Source organism: Rattus norvegicus, chromosome 19, assembly GCF_036323735.1.
Source record: "Rattus norvegicus strain BN/NHsdMcwi chromosome 19, GRCr8, whole genome shotgun sequence".
Classification (NCBI taxonomy): Eukaryota; Metazoa; Chordata; class Mammalia; order Rodentia; family Muridae; genus Rattus; species Rattus norvegicus.
The window spans coordinates 44,946,023-44,958,411 of record NC_086037.1 but is presented as its reverse complement, the minus strand read 5'-3'; the positions used below and the strand labels follow the sequence as shown (position 1 = coordinate 44,958,411).

The following is a 12,389-nucleotide window of genomic DNA, read 5'->3' as shown; positions in this document are numbered from 1 at the left end:
ACCACTCTTTTTTGAACATTGAACACATTCACACATGCACATGTGCACGTGTGCGTGCACACAGACACACACGCTGCAGCACTACCACCAAAGTAGAACGTCTAGAAATATGAAACACTCAATTTGACATTAAAGCTCAGGCTGCTGAAATGCTTTTGACATTGGCTTCTTTTAAAGGTAACAGCCTTCTGGTACAAAGCAGTAACACAGTCTGTACATTTACACTACGTGCTGTGTGAAGCCCTGGGCTGAGGAATATCTCCTCCATGACAGCATGAGTGGAGAGCTCTCTAATGAGAGATATTTACTCTAAAGCCTCTAATGTGTGGTAGCCGATGGCAGGTGTCTGGGGAAATCCACGAATTTCTTTAAGTGTGCTGCTGTTGGCGTTGTCAGAAGAAGGTAAAGATCTGAGCATGAAGGATTGAAGGGGAAATAAAATGCAAATGACAGAAATAACGCAGGGTAAGACTCCAGCCCACCAGCCTGGTTCCACATTAAGGAAGTGCATAACTCCACTGGGGGTGGGGCAGTAAGCCTGACATATTGCCCACACGCCAGAGAAAGGTCTTATTGTGCTCAAACTGCTAAGTTACCTAAGGCTCCTTTCTCAATAGGGAATGGGTGTGAGTGACTGGCTCACGCCGCCGAGCTTAATTAAACCTCTCAACACCACTCTGCAGAAGCTGAAAATGAAATTTACTGAGGGAAAATACACATTTGAATAAGTTTTTACATGAAATTTTTTTCTTTCTCTCTCTCTCTCTTTTTTCTCTTTTGCGTCTCATGCTGCAGGGCTGTCATTTATAATTGTGTTTTTGTGTGCTGAACAAAGGCCCCTAGGCAAGAGGTAGTGGTGTTTGTTTAACCAAAGCAAGCTGTGTTTGATAAGAGTGAGGTAATTCTCTCTCTCTCTCTCTCTCTCTCTCTCTCTCTCTCTCTCTCTCTCTCTCTCTCTCCCTCTACCATCCTTTCTTTGTGCCTTGTTGTGTCTCTTCTCTCTAGATGTTAGACTAGGAGGCATCTTTTACTAATTCTCCACAAGTGGGAGGTGTTTATCGGTGGTTACCTAGAGCACACACTTTTTTTCTAGTTGGCACGGAACCAACAGAAGCTGGCAGCTGCCTAGTTTAAAAGGTATGCCACTCTGCTTCCATCATTTGGCCAAGCAAAATGGTGGACTGAAGGGTCATTGGCCATTTAGCTAATGATCTGTAGGGCAGCTGACTTCATGTTTTGACAACTTTTATTATCTGTTTTTCTTATCATCAGCATGACAAAATTCATGACAGAGAACATCGTAAGGAAGGATTGATTCATGTTGGTTCATAGTTTGAGGATACAGTCTGCCACGGTAAGGAAGTTGTGGTGTCAGGGCATGAGGCAGATGCTCTACACTCTCCACAGACAGGAAACAGAGAGAGATGAAAGCAATGTCCAACTCCCTTTCTCCTTCTTGTCCAGGCTGTTTCCCAGCCCCTTGAATGGTGCTGCCCACTAGGATGGGCCTTGCCATATCAGTTAAAGCCTCCAGGTGCCCCTCAAACATGCCACCTTGGTTTTGCTTTAAGCCGAGACTTCACACACCATATTAACCTAGAGAGGAGAGTAAGGTTTTCTTTGTCCCTTTCTGGATTTTTATGAGATGTGTTCATATTGGGTTTAGGCTTGTTGTGTGCAGTTTTTATTACTGGAGGTGAACTCCATTGATTCCTAGTTTCTTCAGGCCGTTTATCCCAATTGTTTATCCCAAAGGGATGTTAAACTTTGCTGGAAGCCTTTTCTGTATCAGTTGAGACGATCATGTGTCCTTACCTGTATGTTTGTGCTTAATTACACAGACCGTTTCGTTTAGGGGACTAATGTTTCTTTTATTACGGCAAAGCTGATTAATACAGAAATTGATCCCAGGTGCGGAGTGATATGTAATTAAAACCATACGAGATGTAGCAGTGCCCCTGACCAGTTTGTAATAGGGGAATTTTAACTAAGACCAGGAGGGGGACATTTTATGATACATAGTTAGTAAATATTTGCTATAAATACTGTGCAAATTAATCTGAAGTGTGATTTTAGGTTAAAATGTAGCAACACACACACACACACACACACACACACAGAGAGAGAGAGAGAGAGAGAGAGAGAGAGAGAGAGAGAGAGAGAGAATATGATCATAACTATTAGTGCTGCTATTATGCCATTAATAACTAAGTTCACCTTTGGCTCCTCACCTTCTGAGAGTGTTTATTACTGTTCTCTTGCTCACGAGCAGCTTCTGTGTCCTGGTTATATAAGTTATGCCCTAGTCCATGTCCAGACCTCAAGCAATTAGAAAGCTCGGTCTTAAAGCACTTCTTTCTTTTCCATGGACTTGAGTCTGTGGACAGGAGAGAGAAGCAGTTATCTAGTGTTCTCAGATAGGATGGTGGCATCCTGTCTTCTGGTCCCTTCTTGTTTCTTCTGTCATTTCTCAGAGAAGGCTACAGGGTTTCATCAATCCTCATCACCCCAGCTTAGTGCTCCATCATCAATAACCACGCAAAGGAGAGCAGACCTAAGATTCTTTACAGGGCACAAGCTCGGCCCCAGGACTTAACACTTGTCAGCAATTCAGAGGCAGCTGGGGAGTTGAGAAAACTTTAAGTGAAATACGGGAAGGTTTGTGACTGGAGGATGTCAGGGAGGGTGAGGGCTGAGTAGAGATGGGGCATAGTATGTGGTTGTGTTGGAAAGCCCAGTGTACTTTTTCTGGTTGAGCCTGAGTGGGAAGCAGGGGTTAAAAAATAAGGAGTCCAGCCATTGTTAATGAGTCCTGAGTGTTCTGAGCTGATTGTTGTAGGGCTGTAGTCTGGCCTGTTGGGTAGCTTGCTATAGAGACTTTTCTGTGTATAGATCTAGGCTAAAGCAGCCATGTGCACTCCCAACCATCCTTCTTTTCTGACTTGTTGATGCTGAATTCACATCAGGCCCTCTTGGTTCCTGGAATGTGGGAGGATGTCCTGGATGTCACTGTTGAGTGAAGGTTTAAGAACCTTTATGTGTTTCCATGACAACAGAATGTCCCATTAAGGCTTCACCGTCAGCCTGGACAACAGAAAGTGAAGACTCATTGCTGAAGACAAATCTATAGCTGACCACCTTCCGTGGGTGTGCCATCAACATCACAAGCTTCACTTGGAGGCTGTCAGCTTTTGAGTTTTATGTTTTCTGCAGTAAAAATAGCAATACAGCTATACTCTATATTCAAGTTAGTGAGATTGTAAGAAGGGGACAGGAAATTGCTTGAAAGAAATTCTAGTGAATTAAAGTCCAGATTCCTATAAGTCAAGCCATCTTGTCAACTTGATAGGGTTGAGAAAGACCTAGAAGATTAATAGAGCATACCTCTGGTTGTATCAGGGAAAGCATGAGGGGAAATCCACCTTTAATTCAGGAAGTCTCATCTGTGTCTGGGGACCGTGTTGGAAGAAGAGGAAGCAGGAGAAATCCTTTGAGCAGCAGACACATTCTTTGTGCTTCTTTGCTACCATGAGATGCTTCCTTGGTGCTCTGCTAGGATGGGTGGAGTTAAAAAATAGTTCCTAAGGTTATTTTTTAACCAAGTATTCATCACAGTGATGAAAACTAGTATGATGAGAAATGTGTCTGCGCCAATGAATATAGTGATGTTGATATTATAATTAATATTTATACCTAGGTGATTTTAAAACAATATGAAAACAGGTGTTAATAGAATTTCTCTTAAGAAGGTGTTATTAGAAAAACACACCGATTACTGAAAAAAGATACTGAGAGATTGTTAATGCAGGCAACACTACTCTAATGAGTAATGGACCATCTATTTTTTTTTGTTTGATTGTTTCTTTTTTTCGGAGCTGGGGACTGAACCCAGGGCCTTGCGCTTCCTAGGCAAGCGCTCTACCACTGAGCTAAATCCCCAACACCGTAATGGACCATCTTAATAAACACAGGTAGGTCTCTGGCCCCACATTGACGGACCATCTTAACAAGCCATTTTATTAAAAGGTCAAAATAAGTTCATTCTTGATTTCTGTAGAACATGATTTTGACTAGGTCTTGACCCATCTTCCTGAATTTGACATGTTCTATAACCTATACTCTGGCCTCCACTGTGATAAGATTTTCTGCCAAATAATTTAAAAGTGTTCAGCCAAGTTCCTGCTAACTAAAGATTTTTTTCTGGAAATCTCCCAATTCTTGAAAGCCCCTTAGTCTTGCAGTTTGGGGCTATATAACCCCACTATCTCTTATGCTTGCTGCAATTTTTCCCAAGCCACCACTTTCAGAAGATAGTGCTGTCGGGCAGAAAATAAAGTTTGCTGAATTCAAACTAAAAGAACTTGAGTCTTTACTCTCAATTGGTTGGATTGACAACTGGGGGCTCCAGTGAGTTTAAGATGCCAGCCCAAATTCTGAATCTGGACTTTCACTCTGGGACTCTCGGACCAGAATACTGCCTCAGGAGCTGGTGCACACCTTGAAGATGTTCCAAGGCCCCAAGGCACGCTTTCAGGTTGGTGGATTGTTGGAACAAAGTTCTGCACCAAGAAGAAACCAACACACCTGTCTGGAGAGACCTCCATCAGTTAAGTCATAGGAGGCTTCTAAGACATCTGGTACTGTTTCTGATGGAATCCTGTCTCAGGGATGGGGAGGAGAGAGATGTTCCTGACAAGGTACATGAACTCTTGACCAGGATACTAGCAAGATGTTTTGGGTGCCTGGTTCTTAAAGTCCAATGTCAGTGAAGCCTGATGAAGACAAGCAAGGCAAACCAATGCCAGAGTGATGGCCACTGTCTGTCGGGTTATACTTATACTCTCTCCAAATATCACGTGTCCTCTCAAACGTCTGCTCCAGCAAAACATCACGTGCCCTTTTCACCAGATAGCTTCTAGAAAAACATCACATGACACAACTGAGTCTCCAATGAAGTCAGCGATCCCGCTTCACACTACTACAGATTAAATCATGTAATTAACCCTCACACACTGATAGTGAGAGACTTCAATACCCTACTCTCACCAATGGGCAGGTCATGAAGACAAAAACTAAATGTTGGAGCTAACTGATATTATAAGACAAATGGACCTAGTAGATAATACAGAACATTCCACCCTAAATACAAAGGAGTACCTCCTTCTTGGCACCTTATAGAACTTTCTTCCAAAGTGACCACATACTCTGACATTATACAAGAAAATTGAACTCCCTACATCATATCAGACTGATTAAAGCTGGATATCAACAACAGAAAGCTTATAAACTCATGAACATGTAATAAGTATTGAATAAAAAGTAGTTCAAGGCAGAAATAACTAAAAAGGTTAAAGGCTTTCTAGAATTTAGTAAAAATAAGCACCCAATACATTCAAACTTGTGGGACAATGAAAGTGGTGCTAAAGGAAAGTTCATAGCACTGCGTGTTTATATTAAAAAAGAGAAAGAGATGCCATGCTAACAACTTAACAATATTCCTGAAAGCTCTAGAACAAAAAGAACTACAGCCAAGAGGAATAGATGGCAAGAAATAACTAAACTGAAATCAATAAAATGGAAACAGAGAAAAATACAAAGAATCAATAAAACAAAGAATTGATTCTTTGAAAAAATCAGCAAGATAGACAAACCCTTATTTAAACTAACTAAAGGCAGAGAGAATATCCAAATTAATAAAATCAGAAAAGGGGGATATAACAACAGATGGCAAAGAAAGTCACAGAATCACAAAGAAATTCTCAAAAGGACAAATACAAAGCAATTCTACTAAATTTAGGAACAAGACAAGGCTGTCCACTCTTTCCATATTTAATCCATGCACTATTTGAAGTTTTAGCTAGAGCATTAAGACTAAAGTTGATCAACGATACAAATTGAAAAGGAAGAAGTCAAAGTATCATTATTTTCAGATGATATATAATACTATACATAACTGATCCTAAAAAGCCCATCATGACATTTTCAGGCAAATGAATGGAACTAGAAGAAATCATTCTGTGTGGTAACCCAGACCAAGAAAGACATATGATATGTACTCTTATAAGCCAATATTAGTTGTTAAATAAGTGATAAGCAAGCTACAATCTCAGAGAGATTAGGTAAAGAGGAGGATTCAAAGGAGGATGTATGATCTCCCTGGGAAGGGGAAATAGAACAGATTTTGTAGGTGGACTGAGGTGGGTGAGGATGGGAACAGAAGGTATTAGGTGTGGGAGGGAGGAATGGAGGGAAAGTATGGAAAGAGAAAACTGGAACTGATGGAGCATTTCATGGGTGATCTGGAAATCTAGTTCAATGGAAGCTTCCTGGAATCTCTGAGGGTAACCCTAGCAAGGACCCTGAACAATGGGGGATATAGAGCCTGAATTGTTCATCCTCTATTACTAGGTAAGGCTTCAAGAGGGACACCAACTCATCCACAATCCACCTACAATCTGTTCGTTCTGCAAGATGTGTTGTGGGAGTGGCCAACCAATGACTGGTCTAATTTGAGCTCATGCCTGGATGACCAGAAAGAGGAGTCTAGATAGCCTGAGACCTAGGCTAGTGTTAAACACAACTGGAAAAGTCAATTAAATGATTCCTAATGGTGTTTAGTCCCTGGCACCTGATGAGAGGGGATACAGAGACCAACAGCCAAACATTAGGCAGAGAGAGAGAGAGAGAGAGAGAGAGAGAGAGAGAGAGAGAGAGAGAGAAAGACAGACAGAGAGACACACACAGAGAGACAGAGAGAGAGACAGAGAGACAGAGAGAGAAGAGAGAGAGGAAAAGAGAGAGAGAGAGAGAAAGAGAGAGAGAGAGAGAGAGAGAGAGAGAGAGAGAGAGAGAGAGAAGCGCTCAGGTTGAAGGTCTCTATTGAGTCCCTTTCTTCAGAACTTAGAGAACCAATGGAAGATAGGGAGGAGGAATTTTGGGAACCAGAGTGTTTAAAGACACCAGGAGAGAACAGCCTGCAGAATCAACTAAGCAGGGATCATGGAGGCTCATAGAGACTGAAGAGTCAATCACAGAGACTCGGTGATAGGACCTCTGCATATATGTTATGGTTGTTAGCTTGGTGTTTCGAGTGCACTCCTAACAGTGGGAGAAGGGGTGTCTCTGACTTTTTTATGTGCTCCTGAGGTTCCTTTCTTCTTACTGGGTTGCTGTACCCAGACTTGTTGTGAAGGTTTGCACTTGGTCTTATTGTATCTTGTCGTGCTGTGTTTGGTTGAGGTCCCTGGGAGGCCTCCTCTTTACTGGGCAGGGGTGATGGAGGGGGTGGATCTGAGGGACAATGGAGCAGGGAGATCTGGAAGGAGCAGAGGGAGGGGAAGCTGCTGTCTGGATGTATTTTATGAGAAAAAAATAAAATTAAAAAAAGAAAACTAATACAGTGTTTTACTTAGGGTTACTATTGCTGTGAAGAGATGTTGTGACCATGGCAACTCTTATAAAGGAAAGTCTTTATTTGGGGTTGGCTTGCAGTTCAGAGGTTCCCCCCTCCCCGCCATGTCATCATGGCCAGAAGCATGGAGGCTTCCTCAAATCCCTCTGCCATAGCCATTCATCCATAACTCTTCAACTGAGTCTCAGGCAGATTGTTTTGGGACAGTGGCAGGAAGTAGCCATGTCCTTCACCAAAATAGCACCATAGTAGTCTCTAGGTCACACATTAATATTCCTCTCCTCTGAAGCCTCTTGAGCCAGGCTTTCAAATCTGATGGCTTTGCCTTTGTGAGTTGGCACTTTTCTCTCGCCAGTTTTACTTTATTTTGTCTTGTCTAGGCGTTTTGACTGTGATGTGTCGGAGAATTTTTCTCGTTACGTCTACTTGGGGTCCCAGTGTTTGGATGCTCATTTCCTCCCCTGTGTTTGGAAGTTTTCTTTATCAGTTTGTGAAATTGGCTTTCCATCCCTCTAGCTTCTATCTCAGTTCCTTCTTCTATCTCAGTCTCATGCTTGTTTTTCCTTCTTTGTGCCTGAGTACATTTCTTCAACTTTGTATTCAATCCCTGACATTCTTTTCTTAAATGTTTAGTCTATCTATAATGCTTTATTTGATTAGTTGATGGTATTTTTATTGGATTTTTGTTTATATTTTTATTGATTGTTTTTTGAGACATGGTTCCTCTACACAGTCCTGGCCATCTTGGAACTCACTACCAGGCTGACCTTGAACTGACAGAGATCCTCCTGCCTCTGCCTCCTGAGTGCTGGGATCAAAGGAGTGTGCCACCACGCCTGAGAATTGACATTTTTATTGCTAACATTTCTGGGTTTTGTTAGATCTAGACCTTGTTCCTCAATTGTTTTCCCTTCATGTTACTCCCCCCTGCTTCCACACCACTGACTTTCTTACACTTCGAACTGACCTACCTGCTTAATTCATCAATTATTTGTTCCTTCGAATTATCAATGTTTTTCTAAGTAGGCCTTTGGATTGTTTTGGTAGGCATTTCTGTTGTATAGGCTGTAGTATAGGCTTTGCAGTGTACTTGAATTCAGTAATGGAGGCGCTGTGATCTTTTACAGGAATTCTGTTGCCTCGAGTTTCCACATTGATGATGCTTCTGCGTGCCATTTCACTCATGTCTGCACTTTGATACCTTCCCTATACCTTGTTCTTGGGCCTGAGCCCTCCTCACCATTCAGAAAGAACAATGCAATCCCAGCATAACATCCATAAAGGAAGGGAAAGAGGAGGGAGGGAAACAGGAGGAAATGAAGGCTAAATGAAACAAAGGGGAAGGAAGGAGATTGTTATAAAGATGGAGAGAAAAGAACGAGAGATTAAAGGAAACTGGTTTCGTGATCCAGAAAACAGCGTAAATGAACTTCAACAAATGAAAGAGGGCTGAAAATAAAAACATAAGGTCTCTTTTAAAAACTAATGTAAAATTAAAATAGCTCTAAAATGAGGGGAGTGGAATGCAAAAAGCTAAGAGCGACTTCAGTGGCTTCTTTCTGAGTTCTAAAGTTAGAATCTGCTGGGTGACAGGAATGTTGGTTACAATGGAGACTGTCACCTTCCTATCAGTAAGGCTGGTACTGAGTCTGGTGCAGGGAGGTGTCTTAGCTCTATTGTCCCTCTAAGAGCATCCCTTCCTTGAACACAAGGACTCTCTGCTGGCCCTGCTTAGCTTTGCGGTCTGTAGGCCTGGCAGGATCACCTGCTCTCCTGAGACCCCAAGGACTTGATACTTAACCACCGGTGACCACTGTGCTATACTGCTTAATACTAAGCATTGTTTATGAAGATAATACAACAATTTGAGGAAACAGATATTGCCTTTTATCTCTGCCTTACAGATGTGAATTTTCTCATCTAACTAAAACAGAACATGTCCTAGGTTACGTGACCAAAGAAATGCTAGGGTTGAATCCAGGTATAGCCAACATCAAGGCTTTTGTGATAAGTGCCTATTTCTCACCAGCTCCCTGAACTCTCTGAAAGCTTCCCTTAGAGGCTGCAGGAGTGCTTTCCCTCTCCTGCTTTTTCCCTAAATTGCCCACGTTAAATGTTGAGCACCTCCAGAGAATCGATTTGAGAAGAAGTTTTAGACCATCATCTTGAGGAGTAGTCAGTAGGTAGAAAGAGGAAGTTCTATTGTCAATCTGGAGATCAGGAAAAAGCGCACACATCCACAAGTGTGTCTTTCTCTTTAAATGGGTGTCTCTGGGTATTAGCTTCATGATACTATAGAGGCTGGTGATGAAGTTTTTTGAAAGTTTCAGACTTATCCCTCATTCCGTCTTGTGTTTCTGTAGCTGCCTTACCCCTTCTGAAACTACTTCCAAAAGTGACACTGAGGGGCCCACTCAGACATTATTGTCTCGTATTTGTCGGAAATAAAACCTTATGGCCAGAAGCAAATACATTCATGGAAATGCTATGTTTTCAGTAAACAAACAAATACAGGCATTGACTCCCGTTTCCTGGGTCAAAGATTTGGGGTGTTTTGTGCATCATTTTTATAGGCGCAGGTCAAGACTGTCTGTGCCAATAGCTCATCTTAAGGAGATTGAAAACAATTTCTCTGAATGCTGACAGAGAATGTAAACTCACAAAGGCCCTTTATACTCAACCTCACCCCAAAAGCAACAGCCAGGGGTCAGAGGCTGCTGCAGCAATGACCCGTATTTCATAATGCATCCCATCTGTTCACAGATGTGTGAGTTTGCTCAGTGATTTTATTAGAAGCTTATTACATGTTCACAGAGCCCATCCCATCTATATTTGTCAGCATGTTTGCAATTTCTAAACTTTTAACCCCCTTAGCTATTCGATATGTGTAGCTAGGTGTAGAGGGATGTTCTGTGGAAGTCTGTGTAGCCATTTTCCTGATATAAACATCTGGTGGATATAATGGAGTTGAGAAAGAAGACATCACATATCTCTTGGTGGTGGTGGTGGTGGTGGTGGTGGTGGTGGTGGTGTCTGTCTGGATTTACTTGGTGCCTAAGGCTCAAGCCAAGAATTAGCCTTCTGTGGTTCATAGCATTAAATCTGCTCCAGTCTGTGCATAATTTGATCTGTGAAGAGAGAAGGCAGATGGAGAGTAACATTAGCAACACAGCTCAAGCAAAGCAAAAGCAGTTAACACATGTTCCACACGCATTGTGTCCAGTTGTAAGAATTCTTGGAGCATCGCTTTCATTTGCAACCAAATCCATTGCTTTGCTCAGAGAAATTGATCACAGAACTTTGTTATTCTGATGCAGGTATCCTTTCAGTCAGAGAGGTCATGGTCACTTATGGCTTGCTTAAGTCTGTGCTTCCCTCCACAAGAATGCTATGCCCAGCTTGCTCATGCCCCAGCTCTCGTCATAGTTCTTATCACGTGGCTGGCCTCCATAAAGATATACCAGTCAGATGATTGAAACCATATAGGTTTGTACTACATGTATTATCTCCAGCTGGTTGGTTGTTGTTGAATCAATTACAAGTCTACTATTAACTTCATTATACTTCACGGTAAAATTTTGACTTACCATAGCTGTCATTTCTCATGGGCAATTAAACTTCAGAGCTACAATAAGATCCCTAGGAAACCATTTTATATTAGACCTGTCTATTGTATCCATGTTGGACAATAGAGGCTCTCTTAGGCTGAGCTAATCATATGGGTAATGAGAAAGGTCTTACACGGGTGCATGGTAGTTTTCATCTTTTGACCTAAAGGAAGGACTTTACACATTCTTCTCCCTGGTTTAAAGTGAGGACGATGTTGGTTATTGATAACTGTCTTTGGCAGAGTTCTGTGAATGGATGGGAGTTTTACTCCTTTCCCAGGCTCACAAGCAACTGCTCCATTCATACAGCTTTTGTGAAGATACTACCTTTCACGTTGTTTATCCCAGTACAAAATGTGCTTCACATAGACTGGGAGGTCAAGAGGTAATGTCCTGTCTTTTAGATTTTACCCATGTGCAGAATCCATTATGATGATAGCATATTATTCATTATTTCTTTTCTATTTAGAGAGAAAATAACAACAGCATGCACTTGGCCAATAGCTCACTGGAGGTCTGTTTCCGATGCCAGGCTAAGCTGTGCAGAATCCAATGAGAAACCGGACACGGTTTGCAAGCGCCATGGAGTTTCACGTTTCACTTGCAGTAGGTAGCCCTGGAAAGGAAAAGCCAATGACCACTTGTCCTAAGAGAGCATCCTGTGCTCAAGCTGAAAACAAGATACTGGTTGTGTGAGGAACGGGTGAGCAGAATGGATATATAATCTAGCAGAAGATTCTGTCCTGAGAAACCGGTTATTTTCACATATTCAGACAAGGATGAATGAGTGTTGTTTCCAAACCTCCATCTGGCTAAACTCACCAACCAGAAATGCATCCACCCACATCATCTGGAAAGAAATCCAATGTGTATGCTGCTGCCAGTGACCTCTGTCAGTGGATGTTTCTCACACTTATCTGCCCTCTATTTTCATGTTTATAAAATGTGTTCCCAAGCCCTTTAGGATAAAATCAACAATAGGAACCAGGACTCCAGCAAAGGGGTCCCAGGGGGAGGGGCCGTGCCCTTTGTTCAAGATGCTCTAATAGAGTGTGAAACTGACAGGGACATGGGAGCACCATTCAGCTGAAATTAAAGTCTTTGTCCCTTCATTAGTTAAACTTGAACTTCTCATTCTGAAGTTCTACAGGGCCACCTTCTCTCAAGCTCTGATTTAATCAAGGTGAACAGCAAAGCTCATTAAAATCTGTTCTCTTGCTTGCTCTCCTTTTAAGCAAAGATTGCAAAAAAGTCTCACTTTAGTTTTGGTATAGTTGTCATTGTTAATTCTGGCTGAATATTTTAGGAAATGGCTCTAAATCTTGTGTGTCCATCATTTTTAATCATTAAAGATGTTTAATTTTCTTTTT

General features: G+C 41.9%; 2 long non-coding RNA genes across 6 annotated transcripts in view; one reads left to right on the top strand and one right to left on the bottom strand.

The window, feature by feature from the left end:
- The window catches only part of LOC102549584 (uncharacterized), a 24,770-nt gene extending 21,727 nt beyond the window's left edge, over positions 1-3,043 (bottom strand). For 2 of the 4 annotated variants that reach the window (XR_005496809.2, XR_005496810.2), the window contains exons 1-2: positions 2,943-3,023; positions 2,232-2,377 (exon numbers count right to left, since the gene is read on the bottom strand). This is a non-coding gene — a long non-coding RNA (uncharacterized LOC102549584). Of the gene's footprint in view, positions 1-2,231; positions 2,378-2,942 lie in introns of all 4 variants that reach the window. The other 2 variants (XR_005496807.2, XR_361797.5) reach the window with 2 other exon arrangements.
- LOC134483635 (uncharacterized) lies at positions 1,045-12,389 on the top strand. Of its 2 annotated transcripts, none has more exons than XR_010060463.1 (2): positions 1,045-1,354; positions 11,489-12,389. It is a non-coding gene; the product is annotated as an uncharacterized LOC134483635 (long non-coding RNA). The 2 variants fall into 2 exon arrangements; XR_010060462.1 differs by lacking the exon at positions 1,045-1,354 and adding an exon at positions 3,038-3,971.